We start from the raw sequence: 16,241 nt of genomic DNA on the forward strand, positions 1-16,241 counted from the left end.
CAAAAATCAGACAGCAGCAGAAGAGATGTAGCCTGAAATTGTCTTCCAAGGGCAAACAGGATCATAGAATGCCTGAGTTTAAATCTCTAAACTCTGGTGTCATTCAGGTGCTGTTGTCAGAGCAACCCCACTGGTGCCCATGGTAGGAATGATAAAAAAGGCCATGCAGGTATCAAAATCTCCCAGCAGGCTGGACCAGCCCTGTGGGGACATCAGGAAAATGTCCTGGGAGCACATGACAGTCTGGAATCAAGGCATCAGCCACAGCCACTGTGTGAAATTACCAACGGCTCAATGGGAGGGACTGACCCTCTACAAAACAGTGATCCACTGCAGGGCTTTATTCAGGGAGGGAGTTTAAATTATTTTTTTACTTCCTACACCAAAATTATTACTTCTTTGTGCAGCACAGACCACTAAACAGATTTGGCTACTACAATATACATCAGAGAGATGAAGCCTCATATCTAGCTGGTTGATTCAGGGTGAAAAAAATCAATGCGCCTGTAAAACTTATTTCTAAGGGAGATGAAGCTCCCTGCTACAGATTGCAGTGCCTATTTTGCCAGATAATTGTTTCCTAGCTATTATTGCCTCCTGAATATTTTGAATCCATTGTAATTCAATATTCAGGCCAAGTCTAAAATAGACCTTTTTTTTTTTCTTTCTTTCTTCTGATTATTTTCGTTAAAGATATTTTTGTCCTCAATCTTCCATTTCAATCTTGGCCTTTTAAAAGGCCATCTTCAACTTTAAAAGCAGCCTTAATTACTAGACATTTTGTCTCCTACTTGGCAACATAATACAAGATGAGGAAACTGGATGCAGAGTCTAATAAATTCGTAGCACTATCCAGAAGAGGCAATAGGATGCTACATGGAGTTCAGAAGCAGGAAACAATTTATATCAAAGCCCAATAACAGATTATTGTGCCTCATTCTGCAGGGGTGAAAGTGCTAAATTTCCTAAAAGGTGGCTAAAGACTGAAAGATACTGACAAATTTTTGAACAGTAGTCACGAGACTTTATTCTGATAAAGTTAACAGTATTTTGAAGAATTTGGGGTTTATTTAAACTCTCCTGGGTGAGAGCTGCATACTGCCATCAGTGTCTTTAGAATAATTGGCTACCTTTGGAGGAAAAAAAAAAGGTGGCCTTTTCATAAGCTCCTGTGATAAAAGAATTTAGTACAACACAATTCTGTCCTTAGGGAATAACACCAACTCTCCTCCCAAAGGTTAAGTTCTACAATAAAGTCAGTGGAACTGGAATTTAGGGACTCAAGAACCAAGTCCTATATATGGAAAGATTATATGCTTTTTACCTATTTATAGAAAGATTATATGCTTTTCAAGAACAAGGAAAAAATTATCAATCATTTGAAAAAAAAAAAAAAAAAAAGAAAGAAAAAACAAAACCAACAAACAAAAAAACCTGAACTAACAAAAAAAGCCCAAAACAAAACAAAACAGTTATTTTTTTTAACATCTGTGACAAAGATGGAAAGAAAGCTGGTGAGAAAAGATTGAAGGCAGTAAATAGACAAGCAGGAATATCTTCCTGCCCTGCTGAAGGGTATTAATACTTCCAAAGGGACAGGGACTCAGTTCTGCTGTGTCACAGGTCCCTGAAGTCAGCAGGAAAGGGGACACTGGGTATTTACAACTGCAGTAAGATTCTCTCTTCAGCACCACCTATTTAGCTACCAAATCTTGCTGTTTCTTGCAGGAATTACAGACTTAAAGGAGTTATTTACCTTTCTCCTCTGGTTTGATATCTATTTATTTTTTTTTTCACAGTCTATATGCTGAGCAATGTACCTACATTGTAGGGTGAGGTGTTAGTTGGGTGGGAAAAAGCCCTAGTGATTCTTTTTGGAAAAGTGTGTAAGAAATTGTAATATATTGTTTTATTCCTTTCTCAGGGTTTAGCTGGCTTTAGGGATTTGGGGGTGGATTTAAACAAAGCTTTTGAAATGAATGTTGAAATTTTTCAAACGTTAAGGTGTGAGGTAGGCTGGGGCCATGAGATCCTGAGAATATTGAGACTATCAAGGAGACAGTGTGCTGAGCATCACATTTTGGTTGTCTGAGGTCGGAAGGTGGGTAGGGAAGACAAGAGGTAGCAATGGCTTTATTTACACAGCCAGTGTAATCACTACTGTTTGTGCACTGGGCACTAGAAAAATGAATTTCTCTATTCTTTTTTTTTTTTTTTTTAAATACAGTTATGGTGTCTCACCACATCTTCATGCTTGTAATTTTTTTTACTACACAATATCTACCTTGACTACTCTCATCTATTCTTATTAAATCACTGACAACATTGATTCAATCAAGGGAACAGAGGGTGGTAAGGGTTTCCTTAATTTCTCTGCAAACATTTTTATATGCAGGCAACCCCTGAGATAGAGGCACCCTGTGTGTTCTCCATCTGCCTATTACAGCAGGGATGCAAAAAATAGCATTTAAATGCTCCAAGTCTTGGAAGACACGGCAGAGAGAGACCTGAGGACTCCAGAAAAGGCAACAGATGAGGAGTAGGAGCTATAGGTAGCCTATAGGTGCCCACAGTGTGTTCTGAAAAAATCAGCTCCAGAGATGTGCACCTTTTTTTCTGTTGTTATTCTGTTTTGGTTTTAATTTTTTTTTTAAGTATCCTTTTGTGCTTTTTGAAAAATTTTTACTTTTCTATATTATTTATGACCCCACACATGTACCCGGGGAGGAGGAAAGGAGAAGGGTAGTGAAGGAGTATTCACCACAAGACTTTAAACACCTCATTTATGTTCTGTTTGACAATTCTGCCGCTTTATCTGATCACCAAAGAGATATTTGCTACAGCTCAAAGCAGCTGTGGGAGGTCCTGGAGCTGAATCCCACCTGAACGACAGCTGTCAAGTGATTTGTCAGCAACACCAACCAGCCCAGGATGTTCCCAAATATCTTTTGTTGAGCAGAAAGTCTTCCAGTAGAACAGCTTTAATGATGGCAGAAAGATTTGATTTGGCTTCTACATTAAGTCCATGATAGTGTTAATCCCATAAAAATATAAAACATTCAGAATTTCTCTCTAATAATTGTAAACACTGCTTCCTTTGTCAACGTTTTGATTTATTGGAACTTATTATAGAGCTAGACTTTATTGTATTTGCTTATGATACCACAGTAATCTTTTCCCAGGCTTTCACTTTATTTTGTTACATTTATCTAGCAAGCCAGATTCACACTCCCACAGTAACCATATGGAGAAAAGCCACAAAAGCTGTTAAGTACATTTAATTACTGTTTTGATGAGCTCATATTTTAATTATGTTTATTGATTCTGTGTGTGTTGAAATAGTTTTAGCAATTCAAGTAAAAAAAAATGGAATCAATATACTGTAATTACGGGGCATTTTATAATTTTTCTGTGTAATTAAAACTTTCACATAGTATTTTTAACACTTTTTACTAATCCTTCAGCTGTAATTGGCTGCATTTCCTTCTATGTTTAGGTGAGCACTAATTTTTATCCTTCCTAGCTAGCATTGTAGCAGCAGCTTGATGGGTGAGACAGCTAAGACAGAGGTCTCCCCGATATCTCTGTCACTGTCCTATTTCATTAAACAGCTGGCATTTTATTTAAAATGCTAAAATATTTTATTTAACTTGAAAATATCTATATGCCTCTACGCAGGTAGAAATTTATTTAAGGCTGTTGTCAGACTTTCGAATGAACTTTTCCGTTGGGTAGATCTAAATTTTTGGATTATTTGAAATGGTAAAGCAGCTGTAAGGGCCTGGGGACACGATCCTCTAGTGGTATAACTGGCAAAAGTACTTTTGTTTGCACGGGGCAAGATTTGGATTTCATGGTGAAAGAAAGGGACTTGGGACACAGAGTTTGGCTGAGGGCAGGCACAGCCACACATTTGGGCTGTGGAATGGAGGTGAAGAACATAGACTGCCAAGCTTTTAAAGTTGTTGCACACCATGATGAAGAAGAGCTTGTATTTTTTCCATGGATTACCCCTTCTGAGACAAAAAAAAAAAAAAAAAAAAAAAAAAATTGCATAGGGATAAAGTAGATATTATTGGATTTATAAATCACAGATGCTGCTCTTGTCCAGTCAATCACCTTACATGCCTGCCATCTACATGGAAGGACCTGATAAGGAAGTCCTGTGTGTAGGAAAAAAGAGTTACCGTGACAGTGTAGGCATTTTAAGAGTGACCTGAACAGAGATTACTTTGACCAGAGACAAGAATTTCAACACTACAACCGAGTTTTGAAATTTCAGATTGTCTCTGGTGATGAAAATTCCGGGACCTCTGATGTTTGTAGGCACACAATGATGAGCTTCAGACCTTTCTCTTTTTCTTTGCCTCTGGGTTTTAATTTAAGGCAAGAAGTAGTATCATACCATTCAGCCATCAAGCTCAGTTTTTATTCCTTTTCCCCCCTGCATGCCACATGGACAGTGAATTAAAGACGACGGAAGAGAAACCAAGTCAACAACTTGTATCTTAATACCCTGCTTGTAGAGACATCGTTTCCAACCCTTTCAGTACACTTTTGAATCCCTGACAAAATGCTAGAAGGTTACCCTGTGCTCCTGACAGCCAAACTGGATTTTTTCCATGGAGAGCTATTCTTGAGGCTTTGTAGCCTTGGCTCTCAGTCTCGATCTTAAGTTACCAAAGAGAAAGAAATATCTTTACTGTGGAACTCATCTTAACCTGACCCCAGGTATATAATCTTAGCAGGGCTGGAAACTAGGTGCTGGCTGAGGAAAGAGAAAGGACTTCAACTTTTTTAGCCCTGGGTATTACCTGAGGGTCACGAGATTACTGTGAGAAGGGGCAGAAGGTATGACTCTGGTAACAAAAAGAGGTATCAAGAGCTGAAAGAGAATATTTATGGGAAAAAAACACGTGATAGCAACAAATAGAGCTGGCTGAAAGAAAAGGAGAAAGGATAGATAGGAAGAACACAGAAACAACACATAACTGTCTGTTTGGAATGAGATAGGCCATGATTAGAGAAGGTTCTGGGGTCATCTTGACCCCCATAGGGAAGGCAGTGGGGAGGAGGGAAGACATAAATAGTGTGGGGACACAGAAAGGTGGGAGCCTTGTTTGCTCCTCCTTCCAGCACTTACCAGGGGGGTGATCTTTGGTTCTGGCCAACTGACCCTGCCCAGGAGAGGTCCAGAGTTGGTACCAGCAATGGGGCTCTGCAGAGGTTGTTCTTCAGTGCCTTGGCTGGCACAAAAGAGTTTTCAAACCAGGCTGGAGAATCCTGGGACAGCAGGATGAGTTCAGATGGGAGTGATAAAAGGTTGATTAGGCTAAGAGCTGCCAGCTGCATGGATTAGGATCAGTGTCAGGCATAACTTTGAATTTCCCAGCTTTAGTATGTGTGACAACATTATTGTTTCAAGATAATTTCTTGCATTTTGAAGAAAAAAATATGAAAAATAATAAAAATACCCCACTTCTGAGAGGTTGCTTTGCTTTGCTCTCCCAGGCATGCAAACAGTTTTCAAAGAGCTTGTTATTCACCCATTAGGCTGGCAGAGCTCTTCCTCTTCCCATCTAAGGGATAAATATCCATTTAAAAACTTCTACCATTTACTTGACAGGCCAAAATGATTCCTGCAGATATGTTACAACTCCAGACAAGGGTGTAGATAATTTTCAAGCAAGCAGCTACGTATCAGAAAATCTTTTGAACCTTGGTAAATGTGTGAGTTCAGCACATATGTTTCTCAGCAGTAGTAACTCAGCTGTTTCATTTCTCTCTTTTGCTCAGTATTCAGCCCCTTGAGAGTTCTGACCCTGGCTCCAGTTTGGCAGTTTCACACACATAAAAGTCTTGTTCATGAAAGTTTTGTGAGCCACCAGACAAAAATAAGATGATTCTTTTTTTCTGTCTGACTTATTTTTGCATTGCATCTGTAATTCAGAAAAAAAAAAACACAACTGCATATGAGAAGCATAATCAGGCCCTCTGCTTTTTAATTAGAAGCATGGTTGCTGCTTTTTGTCTCTTTATGATCTTTGTCATTACACCAAAATGAGATAAAGAATATCAGCAAACCATCTACAAGGACAAGATGGCTGTCAGTTACACTGGATAGGACAAGAAAAAATTATATTTTCCCTCTAACTGATGAAGGGAAGAAGAAAAATCCTGATGTGCAGGTTATACAGGTTTCTGGCATGTTTGGGTGAAGGGTCTGAAGAACAATCAGAAAAAGACAACTGGACTGCAAGTGCTCCTTCCATCCAAACTGCACCCCTAATCAAACCTCTTAAATTTAAAATCATTCCTCTGAACTCTTCCAGCTGTAATTACAAGAGAGTAAGGTAATGAAAACTGAAGGCCAATTGGAAACAAGAAGCTTAATAACTTTATCACATCCAACACCTTTTTTTCATGGATATATTAAAATCTTCAGGAAGATTTTGATGCTTCAACAAGACCTTTTAAGACCTGCTGAAAATTTCCAAATTGTTCTGGTTTAAGATATTTTCCAAGTACTGCTCAGACTTGCTTTTATTTCTTCTTCACTTCTGTTTATTCACTGGCTATTGACTAAGCAATTGAAATTTACTGATTAACACATTTAAAGTGCTGCAGATCACTTTTTCTTGCCTAAGAGCAGAGACAAAAAATGTTGCTTTGTAGAACACTGAGTCAGAGGCAATTGCAGCTTCTTAACTTCTGCAAACTGGAGAGCCTGAATTGAATGACAACCTCATTCCTTACGTGTGTGAACCTGCTGACTTGCTTGCTGAGTGCTTGCCAGCTGGGGACCACTACTGGGCAGGATTTTTTTCTTCATTTGGCTTATCCACAGACAGTAATTTTTTTTTTTTTTTTTTTTTTTTTCCTGGAGGAGTGGGTGAAGAAAGAAAAGAAAGCAAGCAAGTAAACAAACCAACCCTGGCTATAAGAAATGATAACAAGGGTCTACCAGAGAGACTTCCGTGAAGGTTCATTTATGGATGAATCTGTAAATTTCAGAAGATGAGAAGGAAAGAGGTACTGAAGCCACCAAAGTCTCTTTGGTGACATCAGATGCTGTTCAGAACAGAGTCTCATGGAGGTGTCAATGTCACTAAATCTCACAAGGAGCAGCACAGCCATAGTAAATGAAAATTTGCCTAGAGAAAATATCACAAATGGTGCAAAATTTGTTACCATCATAATCAACCCTGTGCAACACCCCCACACACTGCTCATTGGATGTTTCAAAGAAGTGTCAGCAAATAGCTCTGAGGCTCTGCATGTCCATGAAACATCACACATGTGCACATAAACCCCTTCTCCCTCCTCAGGATTGTGCTCTTCCAAAAAAAAAGTTGAGAATGAGGGATGCATATTGTCCTCAGTACATCTGCCTACGGGAATCAGAGACCTGTATTGTCAGCTCCTTCCTTCAGCCTACAGAGAATTTTATTTAATGAAAAAAAAAACAACAAAACACCACCACAACAAACGAAGATGAAAAATACAGGGCCCATGGTCCTGCCACATCAAATTTCACTGCAAATGTAGGAGCACAAGAATTGTGTAAGAGCAGCATTAAGCACTGGGTTTCATCCTCCTCTGCAGGAGATTTATCTCTGGTGATGCGTGCAATGCATTGAAAAATTCGTGTAGCAAAGACTCAGTGTGTGAAAAAGGGAGGAAAATTCAAACCAACAGAACAACTGCTAGGAAAGAAGTGTTTGAACACTTCTGCCATCCATTAATAGCTTGTCAGCTGGCACAAATAATGATTCCCCTTACCTGGGGGTCACTTTCCTGCCTACCTCTCCCCTCGCTGTTTCCCCAGCCGGCAGGTCACTGGGGAAGGGGAAGTCAGAGTGTTCCCCATCTTAGGGAGAAATCAGAGAGGGTACAAAGTTTCACTTAGCTTTAGATTAGTCTAAATTAAATAGAGTGGCCTGGGGAGGGGTCTCAGGCTGCAGGGCAACCTGATAGTGAAGCTAGAATCACAGTCTATCTATGTTCTAAATTGATGGCAATGAAAATAATACTCCCCAGACACAAAAGTACACTTGTTTTCAGATTAATGCATCCTGAATGTGAGCTTTTCATCTCCTTTCTGAATGAGTTAACGTGTGCTCACTCGCCTTGGCCAGAAACTGAACTGCAGATTCATTATTTGGAAACTTATTTGTGCTGAAGTCCATAAGGGCAGTGGCTTGGGAAGATGAAAACAGCTTTCCACAGGCTCTCATTTTGGGAAGAGGTGGTTGCCCAGGGCTGCTAAGTGCATTCCCAATGCACTCCTGCTTGCAGGGTGAATTTTGGCTGAAATGGAGACAGCAGATTTCTAACTTCTCTCCAGCCTGGTCCAAGGATCTCCAACTGCTCTTTTTTTGGAGGGTAAATGATGCATTTGCAAAAAAATCCTCATCCCACTCATTGAGGAGCCCTGGAATGCTGTCATCTTACACTAGCACTGCATGTCCCCTCTTCTCAGAGAAGATCATTGCTGTTGCTGCAACTACCATATCCCATACTCATATCAATTAATTCCTGGACTGCACAGTCAATTAATATGTGTAATGAATGATAAATTCACAAATGCTCCAGCTTGATTTGTGTTTTCTAAACTGTTATTAGTGCAGAATTAATTTTTTATTAACTCAGCAACACATTTTCAGGAGCTTGCTGATATTGCCTGTCGAACAGTACAGCTCTTGTGCATTTTTCTTACTTATCTTTGGATAGAAAAGGTAAGATAGGAGATAGCTGTAAAATACATCTGTCAAGATAAGCTTTTAACTACCGTTCTTTCTGTAACTGGAGAAAAATTACACTAATTTAGACACAGATGTTTCATTACATGTAGCTGCAGTTCAACTTTCAATGGAACAGAAAACTGAAAAATAATTTAGAAGTTGTATTGACAAGCCAAAACAGCATCATCGTTTCATTCCAAACGATATATTTTGACACTGTCAGAACATTTGCAGACATTCTGGCAACACTTGACTTCACAAAGTATTTAAATTCTGACAAATGATGTGTTCTGATAGATCATCTTGTATACGGTCTATTTGAAGTTCCTCCAATCTGATGTTATTTTATATTTCTCTATAACAATAGACTATTCAGATTAATGGGATTTATTTGTAATATGATTTTTTGATGCTATTATAGCCCTGCACAAACAATTCCCCCTTCGTCTCAGCTGACAGAAACTGCCCAAGCACAACCAGTACCAACACTGTTACACCAGACTTCCCATCCTTGCCTTAGTTCATTCACATACCTTAATCAAATCTCCTTCAATTTCCAAGCATTACTTTGCTATCTGCCTGTTATCTGTGCTGTAACTTCATCCCAGAGAACACTAATTCCACACACTGAGAGCAAAAGTAAAGCCCCATGACTCCGTGGTCTAGAGCCCTTGGGCAAGTGGCAGAATTTCACTGAATCCATCCTGCCTGAAATCTTCCTTATACTTTCACATCAAGCCTGCAAACAACACTGCTGTCCCCTTGCACATCTTTGCTTGCTTTTTCTAGAGCTGGCTGTGTTTTGGAAAGACCTGAAGCGGAATTCCTGATGTTACCAAAACCTGACTCTGTAAACTCAGAAAGCTGCTTTGACACTTGGAAGAAAGCTCTTAAATGATCAGGTTTTTCCTATGATATGTACAGTGTTAACATGCATGGGATAAATTGAAGAATGGAGAAAAATCTCTTTCTCAGCTGTGGAATTCCTCCTCACACAGTGGCATTGCTGTTCAGTCCAGGAAAAACAATATCTGGGTTTACATCAGTGAAAGCCCTGGCCAGAAATAAGAACATCATGTTACAGGACAGGAATATAAAGGCACAATTTGAATTCCTTTACTGGTAAATCACAGAATATCAGAGTTTAAGATCACAAACTCTTCAGAAACAGATGAGCTGAGAATATTTTAAGAGGTTTCTGTAAACTATTAATCCATTGTGGTCTGTTGAGTGATTGCCCTGTGTTATAGGGCATGTTTCACAGTTGTCTTGGCTACAGACAAATCATGATAAATAGACAGGCATATTTTTATGCCCTCATAAACAGAACAGATCTAAATTTAGCTTCATAAGAGCAGTTTATTCAAGTACTAAAATACAATGTAGTGATCAAGTAAGACATGAGACCTCATGTTGCCTTGGCAGGACTCTATCTAATGGTCACTTTTGACACTGCCCATACAGGTAAACTCATGTTTTCTCATCTAAAACCCTCTGCTTAGAGTACATCATCACCTCTGAACCCTAAGTTCTTATATTAATAGCAAAAGATGTTCTACAAATTAAGCCAAAACCGGTGAAACACCTGCAAACAGCAATACAATTTCCAGTGGAATTTTAGCTCTGATTTTGGAAAGATGCATATGGATATGTAAGCATTTCCTTCTCTTCATGGGATTTTCATCTGCATTTCAGCACGTGTGCTGGTGAACCACTATGAACAGAATAATCTTGCCCAGTTAATTAACTTAGACTTCATTTTAGCAAAATTTAAAATTAAAATTACTCTCACAAATAAAAAGGTCAAGACATTTGAACTTACTGGAGCTTTTGAACCCTGGCTAAATTTTAAAATCCATGCTGGTTAAACATGAATTCTCATTTTACTTATGAAGTACTTTTAAAAAATATGACAGTGTAGAAGACTGGTAGAATTACACAGCCAGCCTCTAAAATGAGAATATAAACTCTCCAATCTAACAGTTATTTGACTGAGCTAATATTGAAACACTTAATAGCATTTAAACAAAAAATGTTCACATTTCTTTTAAAAGTAGTACTCTGATCATAAGATTTAAATTATCACATTCATTAGAGAAAGACTGTTAGGAGTGAAACTGTAACATTGTAGTGAACCAAATTGACACACAGAAGTATATTTGCCTTCAAAAGAAGATAGACACTAATGTGGGAGATGTTGGCAGACAGAAATATTCTTTGTCAGGGCTACTGTTTTGGTTTTTTTTTTTTTCCCAGAGCAAGCTATCCTTTAGCTTTCCCCCTTCTTCCCTTAAAAAGACAATCAGTGTTTTGAAAGACTAAATTAACAGTGGTTTCAAAACATGCCAGGAGCACTCAGAGAAGACACAGCAGCCTGCCATAATTTTTTTCTAAATATAAACGAAAACACGAGCGTTTATTTTTAAGCCCACTGACCCAAGCATCTAATTGATCCCACTTGGGCAGCCGGCGCCTGAAGAAAGGGCCATTATGTTTTCAGGAGATAGCCAATTGCCTTGAACTTGCCAGGAGTTCAGGTGTGGGGATATCTGTACCCCCAGCACTTGCAGGAATGTCGGATCCTGCGCGCTCCTGCTCATGCAGCCGCCTCGTGCCGCCCTTGTCGGGCCCGGCTCCATTTCACCAGAATAACTTCACTATTCATCAACAAGAAGGTTCAAATTGTCCTTTCCTTTAACACAACATTAACTCTCAAAGAGCTGGAAATTGGGTATTCTCTTCTCTCAGCTTAGATTCCAAATCAGTCACTGAGAACATTATACGAACGGTAATCCCATTAAATATATCGTCTTGCAAATATCTAAATCCAGTTAATTAACTTGTATTGCAAAAGAATGCTGGGATAGAGTTTTCAGGGAGCAAACTTACATTTTAGGTTTCTCATTCTGTCAGAAATAAGTTTCCTATCTCCTTTTTATTTAAAAATTAGAGTAACGTCACTGAAAAATCCATAAGAATCAGCAAAATAGGTGTTACAGACACACAGAAATTAAAAAAACCCAAGTGGTCTTTATTACACTCTTATCTTGCAGAGGGGTTTTATACAACAGAGGGCCCACAAATGCTGGAAAAGAGGAACATTATCTGAAAAATGTTGTAAAATGTTTTCCACTTGCTAACTAAACAGAAGCAAGTGGCAGGACAGGTAATAACTGAAGTAATTTTGCAGTTCATGAAGAGTTCAGGATTACAATTCTACAGGGAAATTAGTTTACTAAAAGCTTCACTTTACTAAAAGCTTGCACTGTTGAGAGCATAAGAAAAAAAAATTAGATAAAAAAATTGATTTGCAGCCCAAAGTGATTTAACAAAATAGATAAGATGAGATTTTTCAAGAGATACAAACCAAACTATTTTATTATGCCTGCAGCTAAGGGCGAGGCACTCTTCCAGATAGGATATATTTAACATAAACTAAAAATTTATGCATTCGTGTTATTCCACTTCACAGGTACAAACATTAAGCCAACAAATGGGGTGTTGCTCTTCAGGCTCTTTTCTGAAGGTACTCACCTATAATTTCCCCTCCTTTTCCAAGGGTGGTAATGCCTCACTAAGTCACTGGGAAAGCTGTTTTATCCCAGAGCAGGATCAACACCCATCAGCAGGGAAAGGAGCAGAGGGGGCCAAACAAACCTTGGCTTATCATGGATCAGGATTCTTCATGGGATAAATAATGCTGCTTTTCCTGGGCTTCCCATAACTATTGACTTTGCATTCTGAAGGAACAGTAGAGGGCAAGCAAAAATGTTTTTAAAAATCCTTTAAAATCCTTTGGCACCACTTCCAAGTTTAAAAGGAAAAACTGATTCTAAAAGGTCTTCTTAAAGCACTGATGCTGCACAAAAACTAAGTGTCTTGAAGCCTCACCTTGTGGTCCTTTAAAAGGTATATGCTGAGCTCAAAATGTGCATCTCCCCAAAGTTTAGAGGAGGACAGAACCTAAGGTAGCCCCAGTTAGACCCATTTGGAGGCTGGGTGAAACCAGGCATACTGGTTAATTCAAAAAGTACCCCACAGCCAAAGGGCTGCGCAATGTGGACTGTCTCTCATGGCAAAAATACAGCAATTTTTTTAACTTCACCTGGATGTTTTTGATTGAAAAGTTGTCCCAGAGACCTGTTGGTTGTTTCTTGGGTTCCTTTGCTGCTCATGTGAGTATATAGAAGGTGAGGTGGTTGGACTGCTGCAAGCCCCAGGAGTGATTTTAGACAAAACTCCCACCAGTTTCAGGCATAAGAGGCTGGGCCCTTTGATTTCAAATTGTGGATAAGACCAGAGATTAAATAACTGGGCAGAAGGGATAAACCCTGCTGTCTTTTTAAAAGACTGACCACAACAGACAATGCATTTGCCTATTAAAGTAGAAGTGAGGGTATTTTAGAAAAGCATCAGCCACAGTATGTGGTTTGGTGCCTTAGTAATTGAATTCTGCCCATTTTAACAAGTGTTACTACTTTATTTTTTTTTCCCTTCAAATTATGCCAATTACTATTTCTGTTATGAAAATAATGATTCATGTTTGAGATTGAGTTGAGTGAACTTGAAACAAAAGCAGTATGGAGTAAAACTGAAAAGAATTTTGATTTATTTTCCTCCAGTTTATCAGCACTCCAGGTCACAGTCCACTCACCAATTATCCAAATGGTACTCAGTCTCAAAAGAGCTAATAACTACTTAGTCATCAAAGAGAAGCTTTTGGGCTTCACAAAACCTCCACTGCCACATCTTCACCTTAAACTTCCACGAGCCGCGGTACCCTGGCTCAGCATCACAAAAAATATCAGTCCCTCAAAATGCAGGGGTACATGAATGCCATTTATTTTCTCCCCTTTGTGGAAATTTATATCTTCCTTGCTGCTCTTTCTCCTTTTGCCTCCATGTGTTTGGCTGTTGTGGTCTCTTCTCTACCTTCCTTGCTCAATTTCTTCAACTGGAAGTTTGTTATTTCATCCCAACTTTCATGCCATCTGCCTCAGGTATAATTCATTGCTCCAAGGCCTCTTTCTTTTGGTGATAAGCTTTGAATTTTGGATCTCAAATACACACCCTGCCTGGGGACACCCCCACCAAGTTGGGGGCAGCTGATGGGAGACCTGCAGCCTTCTCACAATTTACTGTGGAACCCAAAATGTTCAAATCCACTGCTCTTGAGATGCTGAAGATGACAAGATTTTGTTCCATAATATGGTCCCTCCATCTGCTTCTGAAGAAGAAAATATGAGCTAGAGTCCACCCAGAACAGTAAGGAAATGGACTGTTTGCACTAGACAGGGCAAGGAAATGGTTTTTCCTTCCAGGTCAGTTTTAGACAAGGGAACTGGATAAGCTCAGAGCTATGATCCACAGCCTAGGACAAGTTAAGCACTGGGAGGAGGTGTCTTATGACAACATCTAATAGCACATCATTTTATACACCTTGGGCTGTAGCATGCTTCTGAGTTCGGATTCATTTTGGATCCAAGAGTTGAATGTCCAGGCCTCTAAAGTGAAGAGCAAGTTTTGTGGTTATGTCACAGCATTGTCTGCAGCTTGAAAGTTATATGTCTATGCATATATAAAAATAATAAATGGAAGTACTTTTCACTTCAGAGATGAAACAGCTGCTTCAGGAGCTGAAAGCAACCTTGAACAATGCTGCAGCCCTGGGTGTTACCTGCTCCCAGCTCCTTTTCAGTGCCTGGGACAACTTCATGCCAGAAACTTCACCTCTCCTTTTCCAGTCAGGTAACAATTAGCTCAACCATAAAGCGTCTTTTTTTTTTTTTTTTTTTTTTTCCCTTTGGCTATCTTGAGAAACAAACATCCTGATTTCCCTATCCTTGTCCTCTGGCAAGAATGCACAGCAGCCAGGGAAGCTACCTTTCTGTATTGTTTACTACACTAACTTTAATTTTCCAATTCCTTGTGAATTATTTGCAAAAGCCTGAAAAACATTATGACTTGCCATCAAAATAAACCGTATTCCTTTAGCTTGCTTAACTATTCAGTTTTATTCCCCATGAAAGAGTTAATACCTGTATTTTACCCTTTTTGGATCGAGTTATTGAAAGCAGGGAAGCTTCATGCACCATAGAAACCTGCAGTAGTACCCTAATGACAGTATAATTAGGAGTATCATTGTGGTAATGATTCTTTTCATCTGGCAAAAGGCTTTAACAGAAAAGATCTCTTATTCAGTTAGTTTCACCTGCCCATTCTCTTACCTCTACAACGTTCCTTTTCTAGGTCAGCATCAGAAGTTAATACTGGGTGTCTGACAAGACTTCAGACTTTGTGCTCATCAAACTAATTAAAGAGAAACACATCCAAAGCCTGGTGAATTATTTTACTTTTTAAAAATGCTGCCCATTCATCTCGTTTAAAGATTTACCTGGCTCAGTGGGTTTGATTAAAGAAAAGGACAATGGGGCTCTTGTCAGTGGGACCTACAGTCACTTGGCTCAGGGTCAGCAGGTTGAGCAAGAGGCCTCCATGTCTATATTTAGTCTCTCTCTACTTTAAAAATCCAAAGGATTGAAGAGTTACTGATTTTTATCAGCATGCTGTGGTTCAGAGGGAAAGTCAAGAACTGTCTTGATCTCACACTTCATTCAACTATTTTTTTGTTTGTTAAAGAGCACCCAGCAGATCCCCCGTGGTTGTCCTTGATATAGATAGGTAAGATGGATTTATGTTAAGACTGAAAGTGGGGTATGGACTTTGAGTAAGCTTAAAATGTAGATTCTTATAAACTGTTACTAGGGAAATGTACAGTAAGAGTCATTTGCATGAATTCTGAAAAGACAAACAGGAGGGATATGGTGCATATTAAATACCAGTGAGCTTATAATATATTCATAAATGCCTTGATCCTGCAAACATTTTTGCATACAATTACCTATCCTATCACAAAAGCTCTTCTTGTTGGATGGACTCTGCCATAAATAACATAATAACAAAATAACATTCACATAATTCCAGAACCAATTCATTTCCTGCTAAAAGTCATCATGGACTACTGCTCCCCTTTGCTTCAAAAGAAGGATCCATCAGACTCTCTGAATTTGGACTTCTCTGTGTCCTCTCTCTCAGGTCTGGGCTGTGCCTGCCTGCCAGGCAGCAAGGTGCTGAGAGCTGGTGCCTCCTGGTGACACAGGCAGCAAGCAGGGAAGTAGCCAGCTTGGATTATCATCTATCTGCCCTCTAGTGATTCATGCAGTTAACATTTGGTAGCATCATTAACATTATTTATGCATCACTTAATTACATATTCATTACCCAATTATTTCATTATGCCACTGTGATAATGCTCCTGCTTTCCACCTTTCTAAGAGGTTCCTTACCGTCATCAATGGACTTAGCATCCAGCAGCTCGCTGATAATTATGGGTTATGATCACTAATAACTCCTTCTGCTTCTGTGGTTATAGCTGCATGAGACACAAATCACACCTCCCACCCTGGGACAGCTACTGCTGCACAAAGCCATCTCCAA

At 39.2% G+C, this 16,241-nt stretch overlaps 1 long non-coding RNA gene across 1 annotated transcript; it reads right to left on the bottom strand.

Annotated features, from left to right (window-relative positions):
* Positions 1-12,003: 12,003 nt before the first annotated feature.
* LOC139798060 (uncharacterized) lies at positions 12,004-15,036 on the bottom strand. Its single transcript, XR_011726694.1, has 3 exons — positions 14,978-15,036; positions 13,815-13,959; positions 12,004-12,453 (listed from the first exon to the last, which is right to left on the bottom strand). It is a non-coding gene; the product is annotated as an uncharacterized lncRNA (long non-coding RNA).
* Positions 15,037-16,241: the final 1,205 nt, after the last annotated feature.

Source organism: Heliangelus exortis, chromosome 7 (genome assembly GCF_036169615.1).
Source record: "Heliangelus exortis chromosome 7, bHelExo1.hap1, whole genome shotgun sequence".
Lineage (NCBI taxonomy): Eukaryota > Metazoa > Chordata > Aves > Apodiformes > Trochilidae > Heliangelus > Heliangelus exortis.